Source organism: Typopeltis vanoorti, chromosome 11 (assembly GCF_054136105.1).
Source record: "Typopeltis vanoorti isolate ZY-2024b chromosome 11, IOZ_Tvanoo_1.0, whole genome shotgun sequence".
Lineage (NCBI taxonomy): Eukaryota > Metazoa > Arthropoda > Arachnida > Uropygi > Thelyphonidae > Typopeltis > Typopeltis vanoorti.
In genome coordinates, this window is record NC_143559.1 from 133,782,875 (window position 1) to 133,804,158 (window position 21,284).

Genomic DNA, 21,284 nt, shown 5'->3' on the forward strand with positions numbered 1-21,284 from the left:
TAAAAAAAAAGTTCAAACACTACGCACTTTACTCTGAATGTGTAATCGTGACTTTGACTTCGTTCTCATCCTGTTCAAACTCACTCCCTCCCACCTTCAAACTCCCTCCCACCATCGCCAGACGAGGTTTTCCACTGCCGAATTCAAAGCTTGAGATTTTATAGCAAGAGTAGACCACCGCTTGTTTCAATATTTTTTTTTTAAACTTCAGACAGCGTTTTACACACCGGCACATACGAGAATTTCCTCCTTATATTTATCGATTCCTTTTGGAGTAGAGGGGGGGGGGGAGGGGAGTACTGATGGGATGCCTCTATCTCACGTATACATTGAGCTTGACACGTGTCAGGTTTACAGGGATTTAGCTCAATGATATACTCGCCCCCCCCCCCCTTCTCCACTTGTCGGTCTTGTTTCCCTTATCAAGGTGGGTCATTGGGATGACAGATGTTTTGCCTCCGTCTGAGCCATTGACATGCGTATCCCTCTTTCCCCTTTCTCTTGCTTAAGAAAGCAAAAAGAGAGAGAGAAAGAAGAAGCCGTTGCTGTTTTTAGAACATGCAGCGCTTTGACCCTACGTCCATGCACGGCACCTCCGTCGTTAGGGGCTACCCTCAGGTGGCGGCAGGTGTTGCGGTTAATCCGCGCAGAGTAAATGACCTTCGTAGGTCGGGTGAAGGTCGTGATAATGCGCGTGGTCGCTTCGCGTTTCACCAGTGCTGAAGGATAATGGAGAGCGAGAGAGGGACGCTTGTGGCTCTGACTGTCCGCCCGTGAAGAGAAGAAACTCCCTCCCAACCCCTCGTTCTGCACAGATCGGCAGTGATGTCATCCTCCCACTTCTTTTGGGTATCCGCTGAAAGTGTTTTTAGAAAGGGTTTTCGGCGATTCGAAGACGACAAGAGCGCCACCTATTGTCGAAGCTGTTCTCGTTCTGCGCAAGCGTCGAGGTGCAGGTCGTTTACTCGGCAGGGAAATCGTTATCCTGGCTAATGGTTGCTACTAATACCGAAGCCACGATGGGTCGACACGTGATTCGTTTCAATAATAACAGACGCCAAAAGTATGCGGACAAATTACAGGTTGCTCGTTATCTGGTGTGTACATCCAGCACGTTCATCCGTTCTTGGGCAATTTTAATCGCTTAATGGGTCAAGTTTATGAACGTGATATTCGTAGCAATGGCTTTGACAAGAGAAGGTTTCCCTTAATACCAGGGGGAGGCGGGGAGAGGGAAGCGAGTCGTGGAGCCTGCAAAGAATTCCGTCTCACTTAGCATAACACGGAGGACTTCGTCGTGCAATAATCGCTAGATGGCGACACTGTTCTCGATCGGTTCAAGGGGAATGAAAAATATTTGTCAACAGGGTTGCTGAATGCGGACCGAAATTCACGAGGTGATGGTGTCCGTGATGTTTATTTGATACGGTTTAGTGTCCCGAAACGACTGAACCTTGCGCCGGTGAGTGTGTCACTCGGTGTGTGTTCTCGAGGTTTCCATTCCACAACGCGTCTGTCGACCAACGCTGCATATTTGTGTGAGCGCGTGACAAAAATGATTGTGCAGAGGTGGGGGGGGGGGGAACGGCATCCAAAAGCAGAACAAACAACCGAAAAGAGAAGAAAAAAGAAAGAAAGGTCGGGGCCAGCTATTCGCGCATGATCGAAAAAGCCAATGAAGTTCATCCACCTCGTGACTCGAGTTACTGCACTCGGTCCCTGAACCGGCGTCCGCCACGTGAGTGGAGAAAAGAAGTCGATGATCCTCCCACATTGACGCGTGTGCGAAGGGCCCTTTTGTCATTTTTTTTTTTTTTAGAACGAGGAATTAGCTGGCGTGTTGATAAACTACTCGAAGCCAAAATAATTCAATCCAACTGCTGTTGCTTTACGACTTGGCCAAAAGATATCTTTTTGCCAGCTGAGGAAATATGAGTGAGAGATGATTTTCATCGCACGGGGGCGTCCACCATCATCCACCTAATCGAACGCGTGAAGTGACGTTTGTTTTCGGGACTCTCGGTCAATTGGACTCTCTCCACGATACTAAAATGTAAGAAATTATTAGGTGTTGTTTTTTTTACACCCATCCTAGCGACAGTTTTCTAGATATTTTCCTGAAGGTAAAGTTAGGGAGAGCCTCAGTAGTTCAATCGGCATAGACGAAGCCCTTTGGTCGGAAAGATCTCGGTTCGATTGACCTGAGGAACCTTTATCTGGTCTCTTTCGACGAAAGGTGAGTTAGCCATCTCAGGGTTTTTTGTCCCCCAGAACAGGCAAACCGGTCCTGTACACACACACGGATTTACAGCCATGAATACTTACGACAACACGTGGAAGAGAGAGGGTCCTCACCGCATGTCGTTACGCCCGTAGTCAACCATGAGTTACATCATAATGGCCAACCTCCTGGATAGGAGATGGCACAAAAAGGGAGGGGAGAGTTAGCGGATGAAGTTCTTCTTTATTCAGATACTTAGTTGACAAGAGCAACAAAGAGAAGGCTGTCTGTTCAAACATCATTGCGATCCACCTTTTACTCATCCTCAGTGACGGAGTTAGCGAACCTTCGCTTTGACAGGTTTGTGGGAGGAAAATTAATGCTTACTAAAATAAAGAGCCAAAAGCATCACTTCGGCGAAGCAAAATTATCTAAATTGAGTGAATATTAAATCCAGCATCGTTTCAAAGCCAAATACAGAAACTATAAAAGTTTCGTGCGAAAAATGACCAGAGAGCTGACGGGAATACACCGCCGTCATACTACGAGTTGCCCAAGCTGAACCTTACAGGAAAAGCACGAACGCTAAAAGCGCCCGTCGTATATTGCTTCTATTGGTCCATTTGATAGGTTTCACTAGTCTGACAGTTGTTTCAAACTCATTGGTTTTCGCCAGAGACAAAGCAGAAACCTAAAGAGCAAAATCTCTCGGTACTAAGGAACTTGAAGCGCCGGAGAGGTGTATTTTCCGTAAGAGAACTCTCGGTCGGTGCGTAAAGTATTTACTAAAATAAAGAGCCAAAAAGCTTCATTTCGGCGATGCAAATTAGGAAAATTAGTGGGTTTTATAAAAATAAAATAATTCTTGGTTCGATGAGTTCGATCCCCTAGAGATACCCGTAAAATAATAATTAACGTGCCACATAATAGCTTGATCAGTTAAGCTTAAAGATTGCTATTGAAAGAATACATGCCTGAGTGTGTGGGGGGGTCGAAACTACATTGTTGGAGTCCTATTTAAATCGCGCATCATTCCTCTCCTTAAATTCATTCACAGATCAGTTATGTATGCCATTCCTTCCACTAGTATCACATTCGAGAATACCACACGTGCTTTCTAACCCCCTCACTCCTACTCAGCTTCAGAGATGATTTCTTTTCTCAACGTCTAACCGTATATCAAAACATTTCGTCCTCCGATATGCTGTAGACCAAGTTTTAATGCCTCCATGATATCATTTCTGTGTGTGTGTGTGTGTGTGTGTGTGTGTGGTCGCCCTGGTTGGCCGAGTGGTTAGCGTATCCGCTCTCCAACCAAAAGGCTGCGGGTTCGAATCCCGCCGTGGGCATGGATGTCTGTGATTGTCTTACTAACGGTCTACGATATGCACTGCTGTAACTTGTGTCCTGGCGCAGTTGACCTTTGATGTCTTTGTGCCATAAAAATAAATCGATAACTAACTAGGTGTGTACTTGGCAGAAGTTTTTCTGAACAAAGCGAAGTGTTCGGAATTTGATGAAGAAAATGGTTCGAATCCCGCCTTGGTTTTATAATACTTTAGATTACGATGTCGTCAGTTTGACAAAGAGGAGGTGTCTCCTAATCGGGAAAGAGAAGAGGTCTATTTTTTGGGGGGGAAAGATAATATTTCTTTCATATACGAAGGAAATTAGGGAGGGTAGAGCAACTGCGCTTCTTTATTTTTTTATTCGTTTAATATAGCATGTAAAACAGGCAAACCAGCCATAAGAACACACGCAATCATAGCCTTGAAACTTTTCACTCAACACGACTAACATTCTTCCACATAAACGCGTTTGTTGAAGTAAATGCTTCTAAGAGAGCCGCACATCAACATCCCATTCAATTTTCGTACACTCCTCCGGCAGCTTTTGATCCTAAAGGACCTAAAGAAAGTTAGAACCGACTATTAATAGCTGCCTGAATTCAGTGGAGGATTAATTTGAATCCATTTTACTTGGAACTCTTTGGAAGACAATTATTCAAAAAAAGCGCAGAAAATAAAGAAAACCAGAAAAAAAGTAAACAACTTTATTTACGAAAGGTTTGTGTCCGTATTTGCATAAATGCTGCTCGAGTGTCTGACATGCTTGTCTGCTCCTCGCGCATGCCACTGAACTATGATGATCAATGACCAACAGAATTGTCGCGCAATAATGCGAACTATTTCGCAGCTTAAATAATAGAAACCTCCATTACCTTCTTCCGGAACCAAACGCGTCTTCCATTAGAGGAAGTGCTCATTCTTCCGCAACTTTTTGCAAATCGCATAAAAGACACACACAGACAGATAGAGAGGGGGGGGGGGGCATGACGTCAACAGCCTCTAAGCAGATGCGGTTTGAGGAATGAAGCAATCTAGGTAGCCATGACAACGCGATCGTATTACCGTGGAAAACTTGCGCCATATTTCGGCACACAAAGAGAACACGGAATATCGAGGCCTGTCGTGAGAAGTGAAATCGTCTCCTGTTTTGCGCGTGATCAGGGGATCTCCAGAAAAAGAAAAACTCGAGGCTTAGCAGGTGGAAACGTGCTAACTCGCTTTCCACAGCGAGTTTACAAACGAGCTGGTCGTGTGTCTGAAAGCGAACCTCTCAAGCTCGATTCTCTGACAACAGGAACGCCACCCGGTGGTAAAGCTTGGAAACTATCTCGGGTGTCGTTTTAGCGTGTCAATCCTGGAAAAGCGGACTGATCTTTGCTATTGCATGGGCGAAATGTCTTCAAAGAAGCCGCCAGTCACTCTGCTTCCCTAATGTGCCGCTTGAATATCGTGACCATCTTCGGCAATCCAGGCTGTTATTAACCCATCTACGGAGACGCCTGTATTTACGAAAAGGGTGTTGCACGCTTACAACCTACATTCAACATAAAGGTGGATCTTCCCAAAGGTGAAGGATGATTATTTGCGTCACCAGGTGGCGCAGCGCGAAATGTTCGGAGATTCCAACGTTTCCGAAGAACATAATTCCTGATTTCTCAGATTCTTTTAATACTTTTCGATGCATGAAGAGTCGCCGATTCGCTGTTACTTGCGGCTCTTCAACCTGCAGTTCCTCGAAATGTACGCAAAGACTTCGCCTTCCACCCTCCACCCCCGGGGGGGAGCTGTTCATCATTTGAATAACATCAGCGGCCCACTCGCTTCTGGCTTTCTGCAGCCGAGTTTAGCAATGTTGGCGACAATTACTTCTAAACGCCTGGGTGTTAAAGTGTCATTCTCAAAGGGGGGGGGGGGGCCTCGACGACATACGAATTTGCAAGCGAACTCTTCCGGGGGGGATGAGAGAAGCGCGATTCTTTCCCCAGCCTGATTTTTAATTCTCGTTGTTTGGTCTTAAACTCACTTGCGTCTAGGATGAATACCCTTCAGTGTTCCGTCACCGACCACCCGTGAACAGATAACGTAACGGAAAAAAGAAGATTGGCTAGATTCACTTCACCCGTCACACGTCTTCGTAAGAACATCCCTCACTCTCACACACAAACACCCCCACACACGTACAATGCATATATTGCAAGCAACAAATTGCTCTTTTTAACACGAAGGCCCGATCGAATATCTCTTCGACACCATTTATTGCTGGGGGGGGGGAGCTTTAGACACAGTTCGCTCACCGTAACACATCCCCATGTTAAATCAGCTCTCTCTCTTAAAAAAAAAAAAAAAAAAAAAAAAACAGGCGTTAAATAGGAACGGGTGGAATGGATGTGACGCCGTGGTGGCTCATTTTCCTCAACACATGGATAAGTACAGAACAGAAGGTGAGTAGCTGAGTGGAGCGAGACATGCGTCATGGATATCGCCCCCCCCCCCCCCATCCCATATAGAAGAAGAAAGTTTCGTGTCACTGCCCTTCTGTGTTTAATCGTATGTTCGGTGTTGTAAGAAAACGCCCAGCAAAGTGGCATTGCCTTATAGAACTGTGTTTCGTGCCCACGAAAGGTTAAAAAACCTTTGGTACATTAGTACAGCGAAAGGGTCAAAGGTCAGATAAGATTTTGCCGTCCGAGTGAGTGATTGCAGTGCGACATCACGATGAATTTCAGGGAACCGTGTAGCCATTCAGATAGTGACTGATTCAAACATAAATCGGAGGCCCTTGTAGGAGACGATCCACCCACTAAGTGTCTCAACGGGTCGCCCTGGACTCTACTGCTTCACAAAGACTAAAGCAAAAAAAATTGGACTTCGAAAGTTTCAATTATTGCCTCCCCGATGCAATTTTTCCGCTGTTATGTTCTTCATGTTGTTTTTGGATAATATGCACAGAATTCGAATTATGGGAATAATATTTTAAAAGCTTGTCTTGCATGTGAATTTTAATATTTCTCTAACGCAGATTGTTGCGTAAATACTCGCCTGTCCACTAAGCCTAACATTTAGCAAATGTTCATTTATGAAGTTTCAGGTCACAAGAATTCCGTATGCCATACCTTGCAGATGCAGACCCGAATCAGAAAATCCCGTCTGGAATGCGAGGAACTTTTATAAGGAATTTCGTACGAACCTTTTTTTTTTAGGCTCATACGGAGTTGAAAGGTTTTGCATCCCGCAAAGTAAACAAACTGAACAGGAAAAACACACAATAAAGACATAATCCTCTAGACCATTGCTTCCCAAACTTCTGAATGTCAGGGCCCCTTTTGGAAAAATTAAAATATTTCACGGCCCCCACTCGAAAAACAATCGTAATATAGACATATATTATTTTAATATTTATATTCAATAGAAAACATACACAGCGAATATTGCAAAAATCAAATGCAAATATTATTTTTTTTAGCATCTTACATGCACATTTGACATGGCACATTATCTCATCTTTTTATGTAGTTAGATTTATTGTACATTTGCAGCACAAGCACATGAAACGTAAAACGATTAGTAATAAAGAAAGAATTAAAACACAAAAGAAGTTTAATAACAATTTAGTGTTATGGATGCGTTTCAATACTGCTACACCAATATCAGGTGAAATATCTGAAACTGCAATTCTTAGATTTCTGCTTTGAAATGAAATTTATAGGAATAAGCAGATATTTTCTAATATTATTCATTAAGCGCCGAAACACGCATGAAGCAAAATTTGTGAACCCGCACCAATGTGTGATTTTATTTCCATTAAAATATAAAAAAGAACCAAAAAGAAATAATAAAAATTAAATACGTTTCTTTTAAGATAATAAAACCTACTTACTCTTAAAAGATTTTCAATTTGTTTTCATTATTTCACGGCCCCCTCAACAAAACCTACGGTCCCCAAAGGGGCTGCGGCCCACAGTTTGGGAAGCGCTGCTCTAGACGCATTGCTTGAGTCGTAATTCAAAGCAACCTACATCTCTCTCCCCCCCGTTCCAGCACGGTCTGTAGGTAGGGAATTTGCTGCTTTTGGGGGAAGTTCGTCCCTTCCCTCTGCCGTATGACTTGATTTGTTACTGCTTTTAAAACAGCTTAGATGAAATACTCCGTTGAAATAGGTGAGTATTTCACTTATTAAATTGTAATTACAAATATAATTTACAAATGTAAATCTCTGTCCTTGAAGTACAATTTGTGAATTATTATTATTTATTTAAAATTTAGTTTCAATGTACCTTTAAGGACACCAGATAGCGAGAAGAAAGGCAATTTATAATCTCAATATCGAGTGTCGCTGAAGGTACATTGACACTAAATTCTAAACGAAAAAATAAATAATTCACAAATTGTATATAAGGACGGAGATTCACATTTGTAATTTATATTTGTATAATTATAAATGACTGTTGGATACTCGCCACTAATATACCGATAAACAGGAGTAAGGGTTAGGAATATCCCCTCTTAACTATCACTCCGCAGAGAATGCGATGGTAAGAGGCAGACACCAACTACCCATTGATTCTTAAAAATGTCCAGGTTACAAGGTTAATTTTTCTTTATTGTTTATTTAGCTAACTGAACTAAATTTAGCTGAGCGCAGTCACGTAACTGACTATCTTGTAGTCCCTGAGATGTTTTCTATAGGATCCTCATTGTAAACATTAAAAGGGAGGACAATACAAGAGGCTAAAAAAAGAACACAAAATTAGAAAAGTACAGTTATTCAGCTAACGTTGGAACTCATATGGCAAGTGCCGAGTTATAGGTTGGCTGCATAGAAGCTGCACAGAACTCACACTAAACAAGTTATTAATACCAGAAAGCGCATTTGACTGTGTTGCCAAATTCATATTTAGATCATTGTCACGTACCCAGAGGAATTCTGGGACCAAACTGCTGGCAAGCAGCTTCAAGTACAGAATGAGAGTTACCAGAGCAGAACTGTATATGGAAAATTAATAAGAGCGTACAAATAATAATAAAAAATGAATATAGGAGAATCCAGTTAAATTATTTTGGAAGAAAGGCACTGCTAAAGGATCCCTCCTTGATTTGGTAATACTGAGAGTTTTGATGGTATGTTTTAGTTAAAATGCAAGTACAGAAATTATCTTCAAATATCATACAATTAATTGTTGAACAAAGTTAAGTTTGTGATAAAAGACTTTTAATTGTTGAGTAGGCAATCGATTTTGTCTTCACATTAGCAACATTACCGTGGTTACTGTTGTCATAGTAACCAATTTTATACTACAGAAGGATAATACACAAAATACTTGTAGGTTAATTCTAATCTGCCGCTTTTAGTGTAGTGGTTAAAATAACTAACTGCTGGCATCCAAAATGAACAATCACAGTTACACAATAGCCTATCTTTGGATGATCTTTTCCTCCCCCGTTGGCGAATTCTTGCGTCCCACCCCAAGCAATTAAAATCATTTTTCACGAGTGCTTTGAAACGACCTTCAGATGAACAGGTTCAGCTATTATTTCTGCTGATCGTGATGCCACTCGCCATTCATATAAATCGACCGATTTTAGCTGCGATGCTCGGGGGTCATCTTAAACAGACAGGTGTTACGTACCATCTAACCCAAATCTTCCCTGTATTAATAGTTATGGTCACCAAACCTTGTAGAGCGGTGCGAGAAATGGGACAGTCTGGCCTGGCATTGTTGGAGTCACGCAACTCGAAACTGGCCTGCAAGCTGACACGAACCTGTCAACTGTCCCACAGTTCGCCACGCGTTGACACACACACACACACGAGTGTTGGCTCGCGCAGATGTTTGCGAAACACGACATCAAGTCGCCTGTTCAAACTCTGGGTCAAAGAAGGGGACACGTCGAAGGGTTAGCGAACTGAAACTAGCATAAGGGAGCATCCCCCTGTCTCCAGTTGCGTTTGTATAAACGCAAGCGTGGTAGTAACCTTGGTAACCAACGAGGAGAGCAAACGAAAGTGGGTTTTGTGAAGAATCATAAACTGCAACGGTCTCCTAAGAATGGTCAATGAGTGGAACACATCTAATTTCTGTAATTTTGAGGGCGTTGTACGTTGGAAAGCAACGCTGGCGTAAAATCATTTCGGAGTTAAAAGGGAGAAGACAGTGAAAGGTTTGGTCTGTTATTTATCCCTAGATGGAAGCTCACGGAGGGAGAAGGTCGTTACGGCCATTGTTGTTGTTGTTGTTGGCGAAAATAAAAGCCAAAATTGCTTCGATCTACAAAACGGACAGTTTTCAAAACAATCCCTGCACGCAATGCGTGGATCCCTTAATTAGTTTCATTTGTACTCGGTTTCAGTTCAGATACAGCGATCTGCACAAAATATCAACGAGAATTCATTCCTTTTCCGCTTCTAATTTCTCTCTCTTAACTTGAAGCAAATATCCTCAATTAAATCACGTGTTGCGTATGTTTGTTCGTGGGTTTACGTATCTTTCCCCAGCGCCTTTTTTATGATAGCTTTTCAAAGGCATGGAGGTTAATTAGTCTCACGTGGAGGTTACGAGATTTTTCTTCGAGATACGTCTTGCGAAACATCAAATCATCCGAGGAATGCACATTGCCTCTTGGGTAATTTCATTTAAAATAATTCCCCAGTTTGTTTGCTTAGTTCATAAGCTAAATCACAGAACTCTTCATGTAATCTTTGTTACAGTTATTTTAAACATATTATCCCTTATTTATTGTTATTATTAAGATTCCAGGGAGTCAAGGACTCATCGAGGGCGGTCATATATCACCCACTCTACCTGCTATAATCTTTTCTTCCCGCATTTAACAAAAACAAATCATCGAATACAATTTTTGAAGCATTTGTTACCCTGGTAAGCTGAGTAACCTCACCTTGCTTATTGGAGGCTTGAGGTAGGTTGAAAAGTTACTCGTTGGTCTCTAGACCAATGTTTCTAGTTTTATAGAAACTAGAAACACACAAACAACAAACAAAAAGATCGTTTCTAGGGAATTTAGGAGTTTGTAGGAATCATGGAGTTTGTCCAAAACGATGACTTTCCTAAATAACACAAATCTTTGTAATGGATCCCCTCCACCCTCCGATTAGACAATTCCGAAGTATTTAGCATTGTCTAAAATATTTCTTTCATAGTTTAGCCAGTCTTTTAAAGTCGAAAAGAGATAATTGCAATGATGCAACGAGCCAGACAGAAGCCACTGAACATCATGCTGACGAAGTAATTAAAATAAATGAAATCAAAAGGCCATCCGGTTATTTATCGCTGACTGCTTATTAGCCACATACCATCATGCGGGACATGCGCTGTCTCGTCAACACAGTTCCCCCTCCAGGGGTGATCAATTTCTTCGTGTTTTCCTCTCTGTAGGTCCATGACGAAATGATAATAGCAGTCGTCTGTCTGAAGGATGCGGAGATTCATCTCCATTCGCCGTGTCCAATCATTTTGTCAGCAACTTTTTGCTCCTTAACACTTCGAACAAGCGCTCTCCGGCGATTGTCACCGGACTTAACATTATATTCACTTGCATAACAAAACAGCAAGAGACTGGTGAAAATTAACCAGCCAATTACTTGATATAATTAAAAGCCTTAGTGCATGACAAGCGCTGTCATACTGGCATCGTTTGTTCGTGCTTTGCTAAGAAACACGAACCAATAAAAAACAACGAAGTGGCTATTTTTTTAACTTTTTTTTGTCTTTTTTTAATCACAGAAGTCTTATTTATTTGGCTTTTTATTATTTGAAATGATCTCAGAATCAGTCCTTATTTCAATGCGATAAATGGTGATTAATTATCCTTTGTTTAATGAAAGATAGTTAAGGAAATTAGGAAAATGAAAGTGATGCTAATCGCAGTTAGACTGATTTTTTTTTATTTGCCCGCAAAAAAAAAAAAAAAAAAAAAAAGAGCGAAATGACAACAAAGAATTCTACACAATCAAAAACATAGAAAACCCTACATGGTAGCTAAATCAGGAGAAAAAATTACCTAACAACATAAGATGTAGCCGAAAGTACATTATTAAATCATTTCTGAAGTATATTATTAAATCTGTTACGTAATTGATTTTAATATATATTGTAATCTGAGGATTTAGATATTCAATTTTAATTGGTTTAGACAGGAAAGAACAGTGTTCGCACTTGGAAGAACTGGGAATTTTCCTTTGATTGGAAAAGGTCTGCATTCAATTCTCGTCGTGACGAGAGGAATCTTTATATTCTCTTTTTTTATTTGAAGGTTAGTTAGCCGATCTCATATGGAGGTGGCGGAGTTTTTATTTCTGGAAACTGTTTTTTTTTTTTTTTTTTTTTCCCATCCCGCAGATCGTCCTTGAGAACACACAATTTACAGACGAAAAAACTGTTGGTGGTGAAGGTGGGCGGTAGATGGTGTTCTGTGTTCATGGCAGTTTTGTAGCTGGAGGATCAGGTAGAGAAGGCGGTGAGTGGGGGAGGTGTGACCCCTCCCCCGATGAGCCCTTGGACGCTTTGAAGGTGTCACGTAATGATACTAATAAAATGATAAATATCTCATCTCAAAAAAGACGCTTCTTTTCTATTACTGTACATAACTGCAGTTATCCAGCGGCCTTCCTTCCGCCATCTTTATACTTCGATGTTTTCTGGAATACGAAAAGTATTCCAAAAAATTGGAGTGTTCGAATACTTTTTGCAACCTAGTGTCCGTTACCTTAGCTAATCTTATAAAGAATTGAATGACTACTATATTGGTTTTATAGATGAACAATTAATCTCTGAGCTTTTGAATTGTCGAGTAGAAGTAACGATATGCACCATAAAGAAAAAAAAAAATTCGCTGATAGACTTAGCATTGTTGCATTTAGTTATGTTAATGAAGACCAAGTGATTCATTAGACCGCTAAATTAACCCATGGTTTAATTCTATTCTGGATAGCGCACGCAGATTAATACAAATTTCCTTACACATGACCACGTTCTTTTTTCTTTTTCTTTTTTTGTGCAATTCACCCAGTGACGGACCAAGAGAATTTCGCACCCCTGTCACACTCCGTGTGTGATGTCCCTAAGTTTTTTTTTTTTTAATTTTAATTTTAATTTTTATACTTAAGTACTTTCTAATTGTAAGTATAAGTATTTTTTCAGATGATTAATAATTTCATAAATTCAATATTCCTACTTATTATTTTTATTCATTCAGATATACTACATAAAAAAAAAAACAAATAAAAATGATTACAAACAAAAATTATCGATTTTTGTCATTTTAATTTAATCAATTATAATTTATATATATATTTTTTCTTGATTTTAAATCTGCGAAAGCTTTTATTTTTTCACTAATGTCTATTTTCTGAGCAGCACCATTTTCAATAGATAACAAGGCTAAAGAATTTAATCTTTCATCCCCACTGTCGATCGCAAATATGTTTTGATAAGTTTTAATTTGTTAAAACTTCTTTCAGCTGTTGCTTTACATGGATAGGTAATTCTTTTTGGAAGGAGCTCAGGCTCTAAGGCCCTAGTGCGGGTCTTCGTTTTGGCGTCCCCGGATGGGTTCCAGGTCAGCCCGTCCCTTAATCCGGCACTGAATCCACCTCTCCTCCACCCACACTTTGATCTTCATTCCTAACTACATGGATTTTTGGATTTCTAACCCAACTTCTGCATCACTTCAAAGACATGTTCGCTACTTTCTTCAGCGTTGGAGTTTTGATTGCAATTTAGCGAGGGTACCTAACAATTCCGGCGGTGACCCTCGTCGTCCTCGTTCTTGCTCCTCGAGAATTTGGGAGTGCTCGACACAAATGATAAATGGACAAATGTATCGTCGTGATTCTGTTTTTGTCCCAGCGTGGAATGCTTCCTCGTACGAAGCCACACGTGTGACCTCGTTCAAGGTCACAGGTACCTTAAAGGTGGCGTAAATCACTGTTACCAAGACAATCGCCCGCAGGTGGAATGCTCGAAGTTGCTCGGCCACACTGGAATATCTTCGGGATCCATAATGTATTTATCCTCCGGCTGATATTGGCGTGGCCAATGTTTGTCAGACTGCAATCTTTGGCATGAACTTGATTCGATTATTCGTTCACCAACATCTCCATCCATGCATGTAGAATACAAATTTCACACGTGATTGAGTCTCCGTAAGATTTCGTTAGTGCTGCCATCTGACGTCTCAATAATGAGACTTTATTTTGTTTAAACGTAAGTAGCCATTTCGATATAATTGATTGTATAAACGTGCATAAATGATTATACACTGCTTACACATAGTCCAAAAATATTTATTAGCTTTACTACGTAATTTAATAAATTAAAATTATTATATCAAATTAAAATATCTATTCATTCAGGGAGTTATCAATTTTTTTAATGCAGAATTACGATACATTGAGAACAGCCAAAGTACTCATTATTTCTCTCTTAAAAAAAGTTTATTTTTATATTTTTTCCAGGTTCCTATTTATTCTTCTCGCGAATTCTTTGTCATCGTTCACTTTATTAGTGTTCGAATGACAGAAATCCTTTTCCTTCAGCTATCGTAAGTCAGTAAGTGAACAAAACAGAGACATACTTATTAGTTAATGGCACCAAATGAATTATAATAACTGCGTGCTTAACAGTCACATATTTAAGATGGTTATGCAAATTATTGGCGCAACGTCATTGGGTGACCTCCTTACAGGTGGGTTAAACCTGTTCCTCAGGCGCAGTAGACACGGGTTTTCCTGTTCATCCGAACTAGGTTTGTCAAACGCAAGTAATTACTCAGGACCCTTTTCTGAACTCATTACAGTAACGAATCAAAGTATTCTGAAAGCAGGGGATAAAAAGAAGGGGGAGGGGAAACTTGATTTGCTTGCACAGAACAGAACAGAAACACTTGAGTGCATTCGCAAGTGAATTGGTATTCCACTAGTTGTCGACATAACGTTTTATGTTTGCAGAAGAGGGAGATGTGATAATGGGGGTCAGAAGACGCCGTTAAGAAATTTGTTTATATGTAGTTGAAAGACTGTCCTGATGAGGTCAAAGAACCTGTAATACAACAGTAACTCGTGTGAGCATGTAGTTAGAGAAAAGGAATTAGTTAATGCGTTTCTTAAAGAACAAGAGGTTCTAGTTATTATGGAAAACGATGTGGAGAAGGCTGTTTTCCAAAGAATGAATGAAAGAAGTGGAAGAAAAGCTAGTGTAATAAATCCGAAACGGAACTGTGTATACTGTAAATGTTGACGAGCAACTGCTCATATTTATATATGATTGGAGGGAAATGTGGGTGGAGGAGAATGGTGAAGGCCAGTTTGTTGGAAATACCTATAAAAAGACACAGAGACAAAGAAACTATGGGAATCCGATTGATGGGAGTCAGCAAGAGACTTTGGGTGCACCACCCCAAATGTGAGAACAGTATTCAGTGGTCGAGGGTTTTGGGATTTATAAAGTGTTAGGATTTTTGAATGAGTGAAGTAAAGTTTAAAACGAAAGAGTAATTTGGAGACTGAGGAGACCAGAGAAGCTACATGTGAAAGTCAATCCAAGAAGAGATTTTAATCAAAATTAATCTTGACTGAAGAGTGGAAGATTATCAAAGGTAGGAGGGAATGAAGTAAGATCTTTCTTTCAAAAAATAAGGTACATCAGCAACACTAAAGATAGGACTGGAGGATGGTGAGAGAAAATCATTAATGAATAGAAGCAAGAGAGTGGGCCAAAGCCTAGAGACTGGAGGTAGCATTCATATAGAAATAAGATAAAAAGGAAATCATAACATGAACAGTCAGAAAGAAAACAAACTGCAACTCATTCATAAAGGGAAAGAAACAGAGAGACTATAGATTGGCAAAGAGAGAGATCTCGATGCCAGACTCCATCAGATGCCTTGGAAATATCATGAGCGCCTGCACGAGTTTCTACAAACTTTTCCACGGCTTGTATCCAAAGGAGAGCAAGGCTAGCTAGGAGATTTGCGGTTGAGTGAGAGTGGCGGAATCCATATTGATGGTCACCAGGTCCAGCGTGTTGATAGAATGATGTGTCGATAGGCGAATAATTTGTGTATAATTCTCAACAGACCTACGGAGTCACACTGTTTGAGTAATAAGCCTTCAGAGATTAATAACTAGGAGCTAATATGTTTATCGAAATTATGAAGGCATAAAGGCAGCAAATGAAAGCAACAAAGTAAATCTTGAGTGAGAGCAAAACTTGTAGAGAAGATTCAAGGATTGCAATATCATAAATATCTTCAGTAAGGAATAACAATTTTTTTTTATTCTTGCAAAGTATGTTGTACACCACTGATGTTTGTGTTGAATCCTGAATGTTAGCGAAGTGGATGTCGAAGTTTTTTTTTTTTTTTTTTTGTTATTTTTTGGGAGACTTTCTTGAACCAGAGAACCAAGGCGTTATTTATTGGGATATGTTTCGTGATTGGCGATATCTACATTTTTCATCTCTCCTGCTCTACAAGTTTCTGACATCATCAACCTTGACACATACCACAATAAGTAGTAGCAACAGGGAGTGCCAAGATTTTTTTTTTTTTTGTTTGCTGAAAAAAAACAACAAACTGTTATTATTTTAAAATCAATCTGTCACTAGAATACACGTGCTGGTCAGTGTCATAAATGCGATACTACAAACCTCAAGCAACGAGCGGATAAAACAAATACTGTAATAAATAAATAAAAACCGGAGAAAGCGCTGAACAGAACTACAAATTACGTTTGCCATCAACTTTGGTAATTAGCTACAGAGATTGCCTGCAAGTATGAGGAAGTGATAATGTCATGTATGGTTTAATCATGTGCTACAATGGGGTCGGTTAATTGTGGTACATATTTGCTATATTGCCAAAAGCAACACTTTGGAAATACTGATAAAGATCAAAACGTTACCTTTCTAATAAGGTGTACCTCAATCGTGTGCGTTACTGCATTTATTCTATATGGTAAAATAATTTCAGTGCCAGAGGGATAACTTTGTTTTTAGTATTTATAGACTGTTTTTGGTTTAAAGTTACACTAATCTCTAAATTGTTGTGCAGATGATGGAGCTTTAGTATACAGAGTGCAGATACACACTGGATCAACTCCATGATATTACTGAATTAGACCTTGGTAATCAGATGATGGTTCTAGAAACAAACTGTACTCAAACACAGGAAGAACAAAGTTTATATATTTCAAATGAATAAAAATAAAATATTCCAATTAATACCAACAATTATGATAGGAAAACAATAGTTGCCTTTTGGAGAGGGTTACTTCTTAACATCACATAGGTGAGTTTCTTGGAAATTGATTTCAAATGGAAAATTGCGCAAGTACAAAAAGGATGAGGTATAAAAATAAGATTCCAGTGCCTGAAACAAAATCTGTCAAGGAGATTTATCATCATTAAATTTCTGATATCTACCCTGAGAGGGAGGGGGTATAGGATATTATGATAGTACTGCATGAAAATGACACCATTACTAATTTACCATTGACAGTTTCCTTTCAAATGAATCTGTTATCAGTGAGAACTCCAAGATTGTCAGATCTTATATTTCGGCTTTCTAAAGCACTCCTTACTGTATCAAATCATTTAGAAGCTGGCCTTCCTCTCGGTCATTTGCTGGCAAAAACACTTGTTTCGCTAACCTTGTAACAGCAGTTATGAACTTTAGTTAGGGAATCTACTAGATTTATCATAGATTTATTTAAGCGTGTAACATCGTCTGCATAAAATAAGCAGCAGAGATTAACCTCTCCAATTTTGATATCAGGTTTAATGCTACACTTCTTCATAATGTGATCCATATAGGTGGTGAATGAGAGTGGCGACAATGTGCATCCTTGTCTTACCCCTGATTCCCTTGTCTTACCCCCTGATGGAGTCTGTAATAATGATGACATTATTACAGACTCCATTAACATCAAACGAGGAGTAAGGCAAGGCAAGGATGTGTGCTGTCACCTCTTCTTTTTAACATCTACTCAGAAGCAATATTTCAAAAAAATCTTAAAAGGAAGGGATTAATGTAAATGGTGAAATAATCAGTAACATCCGATATGCTGATGAGACAGCACTCTTAACTGAGTGCTGTGTCATCAGCATGACACAGGATCTTCAAAATATTCTGGAACTAGTGAACGAAGAAAGTGAAAAAATGGGATTAAAAATAAATTTCACCAAAACTAAATTCATGGTCATGAGCAAGAAACCAATTCTTAATTCAGCACTTTCTTTAAATGGGAAACAAATAGAAAGAGTGGCAAAGTTTAAATATCTTGGATGCTGGTTAAATGAAGATTGCAATCCAGAAATGGCAATAAAAGTTAGAATTGAAACGTCAAGAAAAAATTTTCTCTTAATGAAATCAACACTATGCAACTGCAGTTTAAACTTAGAGTTTAGAGTACGCATAGTTAAATGCTATGGATGGTCTGTACTGCTGTACGGTGCAGAAACTTGGACCTCGAAGACAACATGTATTTCCTTCAATTCTAATCGCTGACCGACAACTTAAACATAGACTATGTCTTGCACTCCATAATGTTCCACTTACGCCATATAATTGTAGCGTTTTAAACAGATTTTTGGCAACCGTGTTATATGCCTCTTCCAGGTCTATAAAACTCAAATAAAAATCCTTGTTGGCAAGATTTGGCAACTATTAGTTAAAGTGAAAATTTGGGCCCAGCCACCATTATTTAGACTGAACCCAGTTTATTTTTCTCTAAGTTTCCTTTACACAAATTTTCTTAGCGATTTCTCAATCTTACCAGCATCGCTCAGTTGAAACATTCCTCTATAATTCTTATATTCAGTTTTATTTCTCTTTGTATAAATAGGTACTATGAGAGGTCTACTCCAATTATGCATAATTCTGACTTCTAACCAAGCCTTCCGAACTATGCAGTGTAGACATTATAAAACTATTATACCTCGAATTTATCAAAGTAATTACTCCATACATTAAGGATATATTTTTCTCCAGTTTCATGTCACCTTTATCATCTCTAATTCCTTTTACAGCACTCTTTCCTCCATTTCTGAGCTTCTTCAACAACCTCCAGAATATCTTGTTGATATCCAAAGTCCTCCCATGACTTTTGTTTAGCTACCTTTACACAGTGTTTAGCTTTCTTACATTTGTCTCTGTATTCTCTAAGAGCACAAGCTGACTTATTTGCCAGGAACATTTGATATGCTTTCTTCTTTTCTTTCACTGCCTGTTTAACTTCCTGTGTCCACCAGGGAGTTCTGATTTTTCTATCCTTGCAGACAACCTCACCACATGTCTCTCTGGCTGAATCAGTCAATGTCTTCTTCAGGGACTGCCATTGAATCTCCAAGATTTTGTTCCTGTTCTTAAACTCGTTCATTTTTTATTGAATGATGTTTGTGTATTTGAGTGTACAGTTCACTTGTGAAATCTGCTCAAATTTTATTTTATTTTAAAACTTTCTTAGCCACTTTTCTTTTCAGTGCGATATTCAGTTTTATCCTACTTAAAACTAAGTGATGATCACTTCCTATTTCAAATCCTCGGTGTATTCTTGTGTCCCGAGCCTGTGAAGATGTTAACCATCAACAATAAAATAGTAAATGAAACTTCCTTATTTCTTGCATCTTGTGCACATTTTTATGTTGGAACATGGTGTTAGTAATAACCAGTCCATATCCTAAACAGAAATTGGAGGGTACTTATCATTAGTATTAGCCTTTCTCTTTTCTCCAAATTCTCGAAAAAATTTCTATATGTCTGGTATTCATTTCGTACCCTGCCATTTAGGTCTCCAAAAGGACCAACCTTTCCTTTTTCTTTGTGTATTTGTGTACAGCTGTATTACACTTTCTTCTGTCCAGTATTATAATATCAGTTGAAAAGGTAACTGCTGGATGAACCTGCACAGTGACATTTCCTGTCAAAAATAAATAAATGATAAAATAAAATAAATAAAAATAAAAACCTCGCGGTTCAATGTTTTTTTATACCAAATATCGACGTTCCTTCATATAAAGAGCATTGTGGTCCTTCAGACGTTCTGTTTTTGGCATTTTTATTCAGTCTACATCTATATGGTCCGTTTGTTTTGCAGTGTGACAATTGACACGGGTCTATTTTCGAAGTCTTGCTCTGATTGCTCTTTTAGTTCAAACTGGATGAGAGTAATTACTCCTTATATATATATATATATATATATATCTTCATACAACGCCTTCTACATCATTTCATAGACGCATTTGTATGTTTCTGCTACAGTTGTTTCAACATTTTTGGAATTACAATAGGCCTTCATGCTAAAACACGCTTCATTGCGTTTGTAAACTAAAAATGGTTGCCTAATTCTGTGAGTGTGTGCTGCCATCTAGCGTATAATAATATTATTTTATCTCTGACGTCACTGCTTGAGCGTTTTAATTTATTTGTGTTACTTATTTCAGTAATAAATTATTTATATTACTCACTTCAGTAAAGCGAATATGCGTAAGAAAGAGAAGGATATTCAAATTTCAAGTTATATTTTAACAATCATTGAATGACGCAGTTATCACTTGTCATTGATAACATTGACAATGGATTGATAATATTCTTCAGATCTATAATTAAAACTACCAAACTGAAGCCTTTTTATAGTCTATATTTTAATACTACAACTTTTTTTTTTTTTTGTCAGCAAAAACAGCGGAAATGTCGAGAAAAACAAATCGGCTTAAAAAAGAATACTTTGAATTCAGCTTTACTGTTTTTACGATAATTATTATTCCAGGAAGTGATCCCAGTCGGAGCCATAAAATAACGATAATTAGAACTACGATATTATTCATGTTAATAAATATTGGTGTGCATTTTTATGAAATATTTAAATACTGTCTGTGTTGCACAAGAGAGTTTGCTATATTTTTGAATTAGTGATGAAAATCTTCTTCAAAGAAACAAAACAAACTTAAAAACAAATATTCTATAAAAATTATGTAAAAAAATAAACGTTAATAAAAAATGAATTTAAGTGATGCGTATAGTGACATTTGTTCTTTGAATTATTAAGAAATTATGAAACCATTTGTATACAGCGCCCTCTAATATTCTTTGTGCACTTTATTCTCTCTGAGCATTAATTTAACAGCCAATAATATTGCGAAAAATAGATTTTTATAGGAAAATTCATATTTATGCTAACATTCATTTTGTTTAGAGTGATTTAGAAGGCTAAACGTTTTCCTTAGAGCTAAAATGTCCTCATCTACTTTCTTTGGTGGATTAAAAGTCGTTACTGAATTCGTTCAACATTTCTTTCTTCAGTGCAGTCCACAAGAGTCGAAGTGGGTAGCGTATTACTTTCATCTTGATTCACTATCTCAGATATCATTCAACAGAGTTTATGGGATTTAGACTGCTATGAGTCTGGAATAAAAGTCTAATTACAGGATATTAATTTTCTAAATCTAAGTGCTTAAGAAACCTGATTCTATGAAGGAGAGAGAGAGAGAGAGTGAGAATTACTTGAGCTCAAAACCGAAAGATTCAGGTTTATCACAGCGGTCCAAATCGACAAAAAATTCGACTTTGTAACTAGCTCCTAGGGACATGGTTTTTCAGATTATCTATTGATTTACAGTTACAAGTTAAGAAGAATAAACAAAACACATACAAAAAACCTTCGTGGAAGCGTCTATAATTTATTTCTGTCACTATCAGGTCTC